The sequence below is a fragment of the Triplophysa dalaica genome, chromosome 14 (genome assembly GCF_015846415.1).
Source record: "Triplophysa dalaica isolate WHDGS20190420 chromosome 14, ASM1584641v1, whole genome shotgun sequence".
Taxonomy (NCBI): domain Eukaryota; kingdom Metazoa; phylum Chordata; class Actinopteri; order Cypriniformes; family Nemacheilidae; genus Triplophysa; species Triplophysa dalaica.
The window spans coordinates 20,995,308-21,007,720 of record NC_079555.1 but is presented as its reverse complement, the minus strand read 5'-3'; positions in this window follow the sequence as shown (position 1 = coordinate 21,007,720).

The following is a 12,413-nucleotide window of genomic DNA, read 5'->3' as shown; positions in this document are numbered from 1 at the left end:
TTCAGTCCATGAAACTACTGGGGGCTCAAACCAGTTGAGCACTTTTCGTCTTCATCCCCTCTTTTCCACTGTTAGAGTGTGTTGTGAGAAAAGTCTGTGGCTCCTCGATTCCAGAGATATCAGCAGGTGAAGGAGTTGGTGCTTCTGCATCCATGACTGCAGCAGTGGGTGGAATCAGAGAACCTTCCTCGGTGCCAGTTTATTTCCGTTGCTGACTCTGCATCCAAGCAGGTACATGGTCACTTAGATAGGGTTACAATCGGTCATGATGTAGTACCTTCTCACTTCTCCTGTCTCTGACCCTGTAGAAGACTGGTCCAAGGCACGCTGTGACAACGAATGGCCCTTGCCACGGTGCTTGGAGTTTTGGACTGTACCCCTTTCTTCTACTTTTTTCATTACTTGGATTCTGGGAATAGTCCAAGGAGACAAGGTTCCTTATCCAGAGTCTTTCGAGATAATGCATCCGCATTGGCGTGGTGTGAACCTGGCCTGTGCTCAATGACAAAGTTGTACTGGCGGAGTTCTTCAAGCCACCTAGCGAGTTGGCCTTATGGTCGCTTAAACCTGTACATCCATGTTAGACTGCTGTGGTCTGTCCTCAGTATGAAATTGGACCCCAGCAAGTAGTGGTGAAACTGTCTTGTGAATCTGACAACTGCAAGGAGCTCTTTACGAGTGACACAGTACCTCTGATGGACCAGTGTGAGGAGACAGATTGCAAAAGAGATAACTTTGTCTTACCCCCACTGTAACTGAGAGTGAACTCCTCCAATGCTCTTGCTGGACGCATCGGTCTCCAGCACAAACTGACCAGATATAATTGGAAAGGCCAAGATTGGTCCTGTCGTGAGACTCCATTACAGACATTCATAGGCCTTTTTCTGCTCCTCTTCCCAGGTGAAGTGAGTCCCCTATTTGAGTAACATCGTCAAGGGTACAGTGATTTTGGCAAATTTAGAAACAAACCTCCTGTAATAGTTGCAAAGACCTTGAAACGACTGAAGTTGATGGACACTGGTTGGTGGCTTCAGGTCTCTAACATCATTGATGAGGGTTGGTCTTAATACTTTCGCCGCTCATGACCAACAGGACTTCCTCTCCTAACTGGCATTTTGAGGGTGTTAGCTTTAGTCCATTTTCCTGTAACCTCTGAAAAACCTCTGCAAGGCGCACCAGACACTGCTCCATGTCTTCACCAAAGGTGATTATGTCATACAGGTATATCAACAAAGTGTCCCACTGCTAGCCTCGTAGAACCAACTCCATGGCCCTCTGGAATGTTCTGGGCACATTACATAGCCCGAATGGCATCCTTTTATACTAATACAGCCCAAATCTGGTGGAAAAAACAGTATTGGGTCTGTCTTCCAGATTAAATTAATTTTGCCAATATCCTGCTTGACGGTCAAGTGTTGAGAATATTTTTGAACCACCCAGCACATCCAGGCACTCCTCTATTTTTGACAAAAGATATGCATCCTTAATTGTAAGGTAATTGAGCTGGCGGTAATCTTCGCACCAGCGAACCCCCCCATCTTTCTTCCTCACGAAGACAATAGGGGATGCCCATTCTGAGTTCGTGGGAACCACAATACCTGAGTCAAGCATTTTATTTGGATGCAATTCTTCCTCATCCCAGAATGTCAGCTTGAACGTCGCACCAGCTGACAATTCGGCTTACATGTTCCAGTGTCAATACTGTGCTTCAGAGCAGAGAACTTCCACAAGTCATCATTAGTTGCTGCAAACACTGCTTGGTGTTCAATGAGCAGCACTAACAACATCTGCTATTACTGTTCCGTGAGCATTTCGCTTGCTGAGGTGAACAACTGTTTTAGGTGTTCTGGAATGTCAAGGGCATTTGGTGCCGACACACTTCTTATGTGATTGCACATCTGGAGGATCATTGTTGTCTCCTAATTTCCCATGCAACTGATCACTATCTCGCTCACTTCTTGAGGTTCAGGATATGCTTCAACGAGCACACCCAAGAAGGCTCCCTGTGATAAGTATTTACTGGAAGCTGTGATGTTGCACAACCTGACAGGGATCCTATGTTCCATGTTAATCAAGATGCCATCCTTTGCCAGATGTTGTTATTGCTGCTCATTGAACACCAAGCAGTTTTTGCAGCAACTGACGATGACTTGTGAAAGTTCTCTGCTCTGAAGACGCTGCCTGAAGAGAATCCGTCAACCAAGCTAACAGGCTCTAGAACTGCAGGGAGTTCTGGGTTTGGGTCGTCCACCACTCCCCAAACTACACATTCACACTCTGGAGGCACAGTGAAGTCACTCTCCAACATCACTCTTGAAATAGCGTAGTCTGGCCCCTTGCTTTCCGATATGTAGGCTGGCATGAGTTCAGAGCCCATGAAAACTTTACCAGAGGCATGTATGGTGAAATCAGCAGCTTTTAAGAAATCCAAACCCAGAAGCAGGGCATCCCAGATTGGCACAATGCAAACTGTCCACTCAAACACATTTAAGTCAATCAGATGGACGTGATTTTTTTTTAAATATTTGACAACTGTTATAATACAATACAACTTTGACAACAATAGCAATATTGATCGACAGTATTGTCCAGAGATGCAAACTACAAAATATGTTTACGTAATTAATAAGTATGTGATTCATGTATCTGTGATCAGTGACAAAACAGCTATACAGCTGTTTTCAGCATTTTGTAAGATTAGGAACAAATGTGTGCACATTGTGAACAAATTTAATTATGCTTACCAAGTAAATTCACTTTTTTAAAACATTCATCATCTCTAGACCTTCACTAAACAATCTGTATGTCTTTGAAAGTGTTTAATGGTTGCGTTTAGCCTATTAAAACAAAATCTAATTTGCATATAATGCATTATTTGACAACAAATTGTAATGAATAAATTAATTCGGTCTAGTCAACATTTAGAGGGACAGTTCCCCTTAAATAAAATTGGCAAATGTTTTGACAATCACAATAAATTTCTAATGCAAGGTAATTTTCCCCCATTCCCATGCGCCAGTGGTTCCCAACCCTGGTCCTCGGTACCCCTCCCAGAATGTATAAGATGTCTCCCTATATGGAACACATGATTGAAATCATCGGATGGTTAGTGTGCTAATTAGGGTGACCAACATTCGGAGTGGGTCTGATGAGTTGAATCAGGTTTATGACCAACATTATGGAAGGGGGGCCGAAGGACCAGGGTTGGGAATTATTGACACATGCCATCATCCCCCTCCAGAAACCCATCCCCACGCTCCCTTGTCGAAAATTTTCCAGGCAGAATTCAAAAGTTGGCAGACCAGAGGGCTGTTCCATAAAAGGCCCCTAAGAAAAGTAAATGAGTTGGACAAGTAAGTTTAATCAGTGATTAAAGCCAACACCTGACTCTGTGACACTGTCCCAGCAAAGCCTGCAGGATAGTAACTTATTATGGGTAAGAAAAAAGTATCAAGACTTTTGTGGGCTGCCAAGGACTTTTATTATATCAGGCCTGCCCATAGGAGGGGTAAGGCGGCCATTTTGGGTGAGGGTTTCTTGTTTGTTGAGGTGGCATGTTTTCGTTAGCATCATCTCTTGATCAAATGGCGCATCTCTGAGTGGATTATACTTTTTATCTTTTGGAGACATTGGATCTAATTTTGCCTTCATCTAGATTTTTGTTACCTGCTTTCCATGTCTTATCAGAAAAGGACTGAGACGACCTACTGAAAAGTACTTTGATTATATTTTCTTCTTCTTTTTCCTTGCCTGTGGATTAAGTTACTGGGAGCAGCATCCAACGCTTCAATTGAAGAACTGTTAAGCATGGGGCTATGTTTGTTTGAGTCTTTAAATGTCAATAATCTTGTTTTTGTTTGATATTATTGTAAGACCGGCAAGTAGAAGGTAACAATTTGGTCAAACTCTTCCCATGATACTAATTAAACCCTTCTGATAAGAGTTGTGTTTGTTATAACTTGAATGAACCAAACTCATTGGTCACGCTTAATTCGGTTTCATAATAGTAAATTGAAGATCATGTGATCTGACGTATTTGAGTCGGGTTCACCCAATTCAGCTAATTGCGTGTGGTGCTAACATTGTGTATTTTCAAATATGATTGTCTGCAGGACACTGAAGGGAATATTGAGTCAACAAAATGCCAATAGTTGTCATGGTTCCGTCATCTTGTCATGTCTATTCTTGGTCTTGGGGCAGAGCCATGGCTTAGCCTTAGGTTTCGTGCGGAGGGAGATGCTCTGTATTTCGTAGCTTACTTTGTCCTTGTGATCGTGTTTGCTGCCTTGCCTTGTTTTACCTTGCCCTGTGTGCTAGTTCTTTCCTTTGGATCCCTTACCTGTATCTGGAACTATATTGTTTACCACCTCGTGTCTTTGTGTGTTTGTAAGTAGTTTTTTAGATATCCTGTTTACTTTGTTTTGCCCCCTCGTGGGAAGTCTTTTGTTTCTGTTTTATTATAAGTTTGTTCCTTGTTTCCCCAGTGTTGGTTTTTGTTTTGTTATATTTATTAAAAGCTTTGTTACCCCGTACCGCTGCCTGCATCTGGGTTCTTCCCAAACCCCCTCCTGACAACAGTACCCCATCAAATCCTTTTTTCTGTTCCCACAGAACAATGCAATGAAGATAAAGACTGTGTACTTTCTCTACATCCGCACGAAAAGGAATCTAGCTGAAAAGTTGAAAATCCCAGAACTTGAAAAAGATGAAAGAAAATCTGCAATAAGATAGTGACACGGGACGTGTTGTTTCAAAATGATTTAATAGTATGCTTTATCTGCAGCATGCAGCTTTAGCTTACAATAAAATAATTTCATTAAACTGAAGGAGAAGTAAAAATGTAAGGCTACAAAAAATTATAACTGTCTGTTTAATCGTCATCAAATATCAGCGTATTGCCCCATCAGTCTTTCGCTACAACCATCACTGTCTTTAGTCTGCAGTTAAACTGACAGAGTGTTTCTGCCTCCCAGACACTACAGGGTAGACTGTTCCAAAGTTTTGGCACTAGAAAGAAGGATCTACCAACGGCACTTGATTTTGAAATTCTAGGTATCACCAACTGACCGGACGTGTGAGAGTGTACTGCACGTGAAGGATTGTAAAACTAGATAAGCTTATCCGGTACTGAGGATCTAAACCATGTGGGGCTTTGTTGGAAATAAGCAAGATTTAAGTTAAGGTTAATGCGATGCTTAATAGGTAACCAGTGCAAGGTTGACAGAACAGGGCTTATAAACCTCAACCTTTCCAAGACAGAACTCCTGATTATACCTGCGCACCAATCGATTGAACACCACCTTACCATTCAGCTCGGCTCCTCAACTACAACAGCCACCAAATCTGCGAGGAACCTAAGGATGATGCTCGACGACCAGCTGAAATTCACCTCCCACATCGCAGCAACCACTTGAACTTGCAGGTATGTGCTCTTCAACATTAGGAAAATCAGGCCGTTCCTGTCGGAGCATGCCTCTCAGCTGCTAGTCCAAGCTCTGGTCATATCAAGACTGGACTACTGCCATTCTCAAATGACCGGCCTTCCAACCAATGCAGTCTAGCCCTTAAAAATGATCTAGAATGCAGCTGCATGTCTAGTTTTCAGTCAGCCTTAAAGAACCCATGCAAGACCCCTGATTTTACTTCACTGGATGCCAGTTGCCGCTCGCATCAAGATAATGGCAAATTTGCCCATTTACCTTAACTCAGTGCTCCAGGTCTACATCCCCTCCCGTCATCTTTGGTTTGAAAATGAGCTATGCCTGTTTGTTCCATCACAGCGAGGCACGAAATAGCTTGCAAAAACCTTTACTCATTCGGTTCCCCCGGGGTGGAATGAACTACTAGCCTCCACACGAACTGCAGCATCCTTCACAACCTCCAAAAAAAAGGATCAAAATAACCTGTTCCGCATTTATTTGACTAACCAATAACTGTCTGACTGTATGTATAGAAAAAATGTTGCTCTCCTTTGCTAACTCCAACTTTAATCCTCCTAGTAGCATGGCCTTGTAAACTAACAATACGGTTTAGCGATATGGATAAAAGTGTCTGCCAAATGAATGACTGTAAATGTCATATTCTCATACTTTTTTGTTCATGTACAAACTCGAGCTGCTGCATTTTGAACCAGTTGGAGTTTTTGTAATAAGCTCACAGGACAGCCACCTAATAGTGCATTAGAATAATCTAGTCTTGACATCATGAATGCATGAATAAACTTCTCTGCATCCGATGTTGACAGTAATTGACGTAGTTTAGATATATTCTTGAAATGGATTAAGATTAGTCGCACAGGAAAGCCTAAGTCACCCGCTCAACAGCACCCCACTCTAACCAACCCAAATACGGCACTCACAGGTGATCGTGACAGCAAATCAATTCACGCCCAAAGAGTGAATAAGAGGCCAATGCCAGGCATTCAACTCCTTAGATAGTCCACATCATAAAGTATATTATCTGCTACAAACCTTTCATAGAACAGAAGAATACAAAACATAAGTTGCTTGATTCCTATCCGGAAATACCAGAACTATGCGATAAACCTGGGGCGAATGTCCTTCACTCAGGCCGAATGATCCACGAAACGCATATTTGTGCCCTTGTAGTCACTTTGAAACAAAAAATAAAACAAAACAAACAAACAAACTGAATAAAACAAAATAAGTAAGGCAAAACAGCAGCGTAGTACGGATCTGTCCTTACCTACCCGGAAAGACCACTCTGGGGGTTATAACAAAGGGCTGTATCTCTCCGACTGCATATAGCCAACATACGGAGATAGCAGTTTCATACGAAAATCCCACTCTGCACTCCCCCTGGGTGGCTGGAAACATGACAGCAAAGACCCACACTACACAATTCCCACGGGTACCAGCATTCATGACCAGAGTGACTCAGAATAGCTATGCCTCTAAACTGCCGTATGTGTTGTGCTATAATCACAAACATAGGAAACCAGCCGGTCACTCCCAGGCTCAACCTGGAACAAAGAGTTCACACCACCTAGTCGGGCCTACCGTTAAAACATATTCCACTACAATCTGCCCCACCCGTTAAATCTTCGTCCCGACGATTGACAGCCAACCCGCAAATATTACCTCCATGATCTAAACAGAGTTTTGTTGGGCACAATCATCTGAGATTTCACAGCCCACTCTACTCCCCCCTGCACTGTCCTAGGCAACCGATGCATGTTGGGATGTTGGCCGGCTGTGACACGTGAAGTCCTTTTCACCTCCAGGTTTCTTTCCTGAGCCTAGATACTAGGGGCTCCATCCACTGGAGTCCTCAACCCCGGCCACAGAATCGGCGCAGGAGCCACCACCTCCGAGTCAAGAGACACTGGCCTAGCCTTCATTCGGCTACAGCAGGCCCGGTCACCACAACCAGGCAATCATCAAACTCTTCCTCGCTATCATCCAGAGGTGGCATCTCCTCCAGCTGGAGGAGAATGAAAAGGAATTCTTGTCTCCCAGTCCAAGCCGACCCCGCCTCCTTTCTTCCACGTTCTTACGAACCAGATTACATTGGTGCCGAAACCCGGGAAGAAAGGAGGCGGGTCGGCGTGTACTGGAAGACAAGAATTCCTTTTTATTCTGGTTATCTCACAACAAGACGTTGCGCCAATGCGCTCTAATGCAAACAAAACAAATAAACAGCTCCCTTCGGCACCGTCCGTACGAATAACTCTTGCTCTCTGATTAGATTAGATTAGATTCAACTTTATTGTCATTACACATATACAAGTACAGTGTAACGAAATGTAGTTTAGGTCTAACCAGAAGTGCAATTAGCAAGTGCAGGATATACAGTGTTAATAAATACAGAATACAATATTAGGAAAATACTATACAATGGGCATGTACTATGAGAATGTGACAGTCGGTATGTACTAAGGACAATATATACAGAAGGATATATACTGTGAACATTAATGTACAGGTGGTTATGAACAGATAACAATATAGACTATACAATAGTGCAAGTGATTTGAGTGTGCATTAGTTACAGACATTAGCTTTTAAAGTAACAGTGCAGTAGATGAGTTGATGCGGTTATTAAAGGTACAGTGCAGTACATGAGTTATTGAAGTTATAGTGCAATACATGAGTAGATGCAGTTATACATTTACAGTGCAGTAGATGAGTTAGTGCAGTTATTGAGGTTACAGTGCAGTAGATGAGTTAATGCAGTTATTGAAGTTACAGTGCAGTAGATGCGTTAATGCGGTTATTAAGGTCACAGTGCAGTAGATGAGTTAATGCAGTTATTGAAGTTATAGTGCAATAGATGAGTAGATGCAGTTAGTTATGCAATAGATGCAGTAATGCAATAGATACGTTACAGTGCAGTAGAGAAGTTGGTGCAGTTATTGAAGTTACAGTGCAGTAGATGAGGTAATGCAGTTATGAAAGTTACAGTGCACTAGATGAGGTAATCTAGTTATGAGAGTAGTCCATTAGTGCAAATGAGCATTCAGTGTAATATTATGCAAGTGAACAGTATAGAGTGCAAATGATGCTGTGTGTGTAAACAGTCCGATAGAGCAGATAACATGAAGTACTGGTGTGTACAGTTCAGTCATGCATGGCAGCCCTGTAGTGCAATGTAAACAATGTAATAGCAGCATTAAAGTTAAAGTTATGAGGGGTAGTGGAATCAGTGTGGAGCAGAGTTCAATAATGAAACAGCTCTGGGAAAAAAGCTGTTTCCTAGTCTGCTGGTTCTTGTCCGGAGGCACCTGAAGCGCCTGCCGGAAGGCAGGAGAGTAAACAGTGCGGGGTGAGAGGAGTCCTTGAGAATGCTGCGAGCTCGACGCAGACAGCGTTTCTTTTGGATGTCCTCAATGGAAGAGAGTGTAGTCCCTGTGATGCGCTTGGCTGTTTTCACCACCCGCTGCAGTGCCTTGCGCTCAGCAACAGAACAGTTCCCGTACCAGACTGTGAATTCAGATACAAAAGCTGAGAACCCCTTCACTGCCCACCTAATGCAACTCCAAACTGAGAGATGTTTTTGTAATGATCCAAAATGAAAAGATAATGATCATTTTTTAATTACTTATCAAAATAAAAATGTAAAAAGTACTACAAATTTGGCACAGGAAGCCATGATCACCTATTATTCTATTCCAGCCCTTAACATTAAAAAGAAAAAACGAAAAGTTAAAGTTAACTTGTTGGTCAACACAGTTGGTCAGGATGCTCTCTATCGTGCAGCGATAGAAGTTCACCAGGATAGTAGAAGACAGTTGGTTCTTCTTCAGTGTCCTCAGAAAGAAGAGATGCTGGTGAGCTTTCTTGACCAGGCATGAGGTGTTGGTGGTCCAGGACAGATCCTCCGAAATATGGGTCCCCAGGAACTTAAAACTGGAAACACGTTCAACAGAATGTGGATGGGGTCGTGTGTGCCTCCTTTCGCCTTCCTGAAGTCCACTATGATCTCCTTTGTCTTGGAGGTGTTAAGAAGCAGGTTGTTGTTTGAGCACCATGTGGCCAGGTGCCGTACTTCCTCCCTGTAAGCAGTCTCATCGTTGTTGCTGATGAGACCAATCACTGTTGTATCGTCTGCGAACTTGATGAAGGAGTTAGATCCATTCACAGGTCTGCAGTCGAGTGTGAAAAGGGAGTAGAGAAAGGGGCTCAGTACGCAGCCCTGTGGTACACCAGTGTTGAGGGTGATGGTGGTGGAGCAGATGTGGCCTAACCTAACAAGCTGAGGCCTGTTCGTCAGGAAGTCCATAATCCAGTTGCAGGTTGAATTTTTAATGCCTAGGTTTCCAAGTTTGATGATTAGCTTGGAAGGGATGACGGTATTGAATGCAGAGCTGAAGTCTACAAACAGCATGCGTGCATAAGTGTCCTTATTATCCAGATGTGTGAGCACGGAGTGCAGCGCCATGGACACCGCATCATCTGTGCTCCTGTTGCTACGGTAGGCAAATTGGTATGGGTCCAGTGTGGATGGTAAAGAGTCTTTTAGTTGTGACAGGACCAGCCGCTCAAAGCACTTCATAACAATGGGTGTGAGTGCTACAGGGCGGTAGTCATTCAGGCATGTCGGGCTGGAATTTTTTGGATTGGGCACAATGGAGGTGGATTTGAAACAAGCTGGAACCACTGCTTGGGCGAGGGACATGTTGAAGATATCCGTGAAGACCCCAGCGAGCTGCTCCGCACATGCCCTGAGTACGCGACCAGGGATGCCATCAGGACCAGCAGCCTTGCGTGCGTTTATCCGGCTTAGTGCAGTGTAAACATCTGTGGAGTTTAGTGTGAAGATTGGGAGGTCAATAGAAGGTGTGAGCCTGGTGGCGGGTTCATTATTGTCTCTCTCAAAGCGTGCATAAAAGTCATTAAGCTTGTTCAGAAAGGCAGCATCTGTGGCTATGGGGATGGAGTGGTTGGGTTTGTAGTCACTAATGGCCTGGATGCCCTGCCACATGCGTCGAGGGTCAGAATTGGTAAAATGCTCCTCTAACTTCAACTTGTAGCAGTACTTGGCCTTTTTGATGCCCCTCTTCAGATTTGCCCTGGAAGTACTATAGGCCTGTGCATCACCTGATCTGAAGGCGGTGTTGCGTGCTTTCAACAGGAGGCGCACTTCCTTGTTCATCCATGGCTTCTGATTCGGGTATATGGTGATCTGCTTTTAATCTGTGACACTATCAATGGTGGTATTGATGTAGTCCAATACAGAGGAGGTGTAGGTGTCTATGTCCGTGTGAGAGCCACTGGTGGCCTGAGAAGCAAACATACTCCAGTCTGTGTGTAGAAACCTTTCCTGGAGTGTTAAGTCTGCCCCCGCAGGCCACACCTTGATGGTCTTCACTGATGGCTTCACACGATTAATGAGAGGTGAATACTTGGGGGTGAGGAACAAAGAAAGGTGATCAGATTGACCCAGGTGGGGGAGGGGGGTCGCGGTGTAAGCTTCAGCCATGTTTGTATAGACATGATCCAAAGTTTTGTTTCCTCTTGTGTGGCAGGAAACATGCTGGTGAAATTTAGGGAGCACTGCCTTTAAGTTTGAGTGATTAAAATCTCCCGCAACAATAAATGCAGCCTCCGGGTGAGCAGTCTGTTGTTTACTGATGGCTGCAAGAAGTTCTTTCATAGCAAGCTTGGCATCAGCATCCGGTGGAATATAAGCTGCCGTTACAATGGTGGAAGTGAATTCCCGTGGCAGATAAAACGGTCTACATTTAACCATGAGAAACTCAAGGTTAGCCGAGCAGTGTCTCCCGACAATAACAGAGTTCGTGCACCAAGCTTTATTGACATAAATGCACAGTCCACCTCCTCTTTTCTTACCGGATTCCTCTGCCGTTCTATCCGCCCGGTGTGTGTTGTAGCCCGCTAACTCAATAGCGTTCTCCGGTATGCCGCTGTGTAGCCATGTTTCCGTGAAGATTATGACATTGCAGTTCAAAAGTCTTTTATTGTTGATGATGCGAAGTCGAATCTCATCCATTTTGTTCACTAATGATCGTACATTAGCAAGGAAAATGATGGGTAAAGAGAGCCTTGTGGTGTTAGCTTTAGCCTAGCTCTTAGCCCTCCGCGTTTTCCCCACCTTTGTTTACGATCTCGACGCCGCCGGCGAGCACTTCCGCCCGGCCGTGTGGGGTGCGTAGCATCGGGTGTTTTGGCGATCTCAGGAACGAGTTGAATGTTGCTGATATAACTTCCAAAAAAACTTCCATAATATCCAAAAGCTCATGCCGGGTGTACGATGTGAATGCACAACTGTTCTGAACGAACAGGCCCGAGATGAGCAAGAAAAACACTATATAATTGCTAAAACTGGAGAGACGCTGAGCCTCGCGATGTTCACGCGCTGCCATCCTACGCCATATATGCCGTAGGATGGCGTGAGTTGCGTGGTTCAGCTCCCAGCTCTCCCGGTCCGTCTCTCTCTCCCTTTCTCCTCCGATACTGTTAGCCTTTAAGCCAGTGGTTCTCAACTCTGGCCCGCGAGATCCATTTTTCTGTAGAGTTTAGCCCCAACTCTGATAAAACACCTGTTGAGGCTAATCAGTGACTTCAGAAGCAGACGCGTTCACCTTAATGTAAGGCTGCACAGATTGTTTGGCATATCGCATTAAAGTACCGCGAGAGCGATTCAAATCCTTACCGAACAATCTGCACTTGAATTGCTCTCGCGATACTTAAATGTCATACACTGATAGATTTGCGCAGCGCATTAAGTTGAATGCGTCTATTGCTAAAGACGCTGATTAGCTTGTTCAGGTGTTTTATATCAGAGTTCGGGCTAAACTCGGAAGGAAAATGGATCTCGCGGGCCAGAGTTGAGAACCACTGCTTTAAACTATCTCCTCACCAATCACTGTAATGAGATGCAGGTGATCTTAATCTGCAATCGACCTACTTGCTTATCGTCTTTGCTGTACC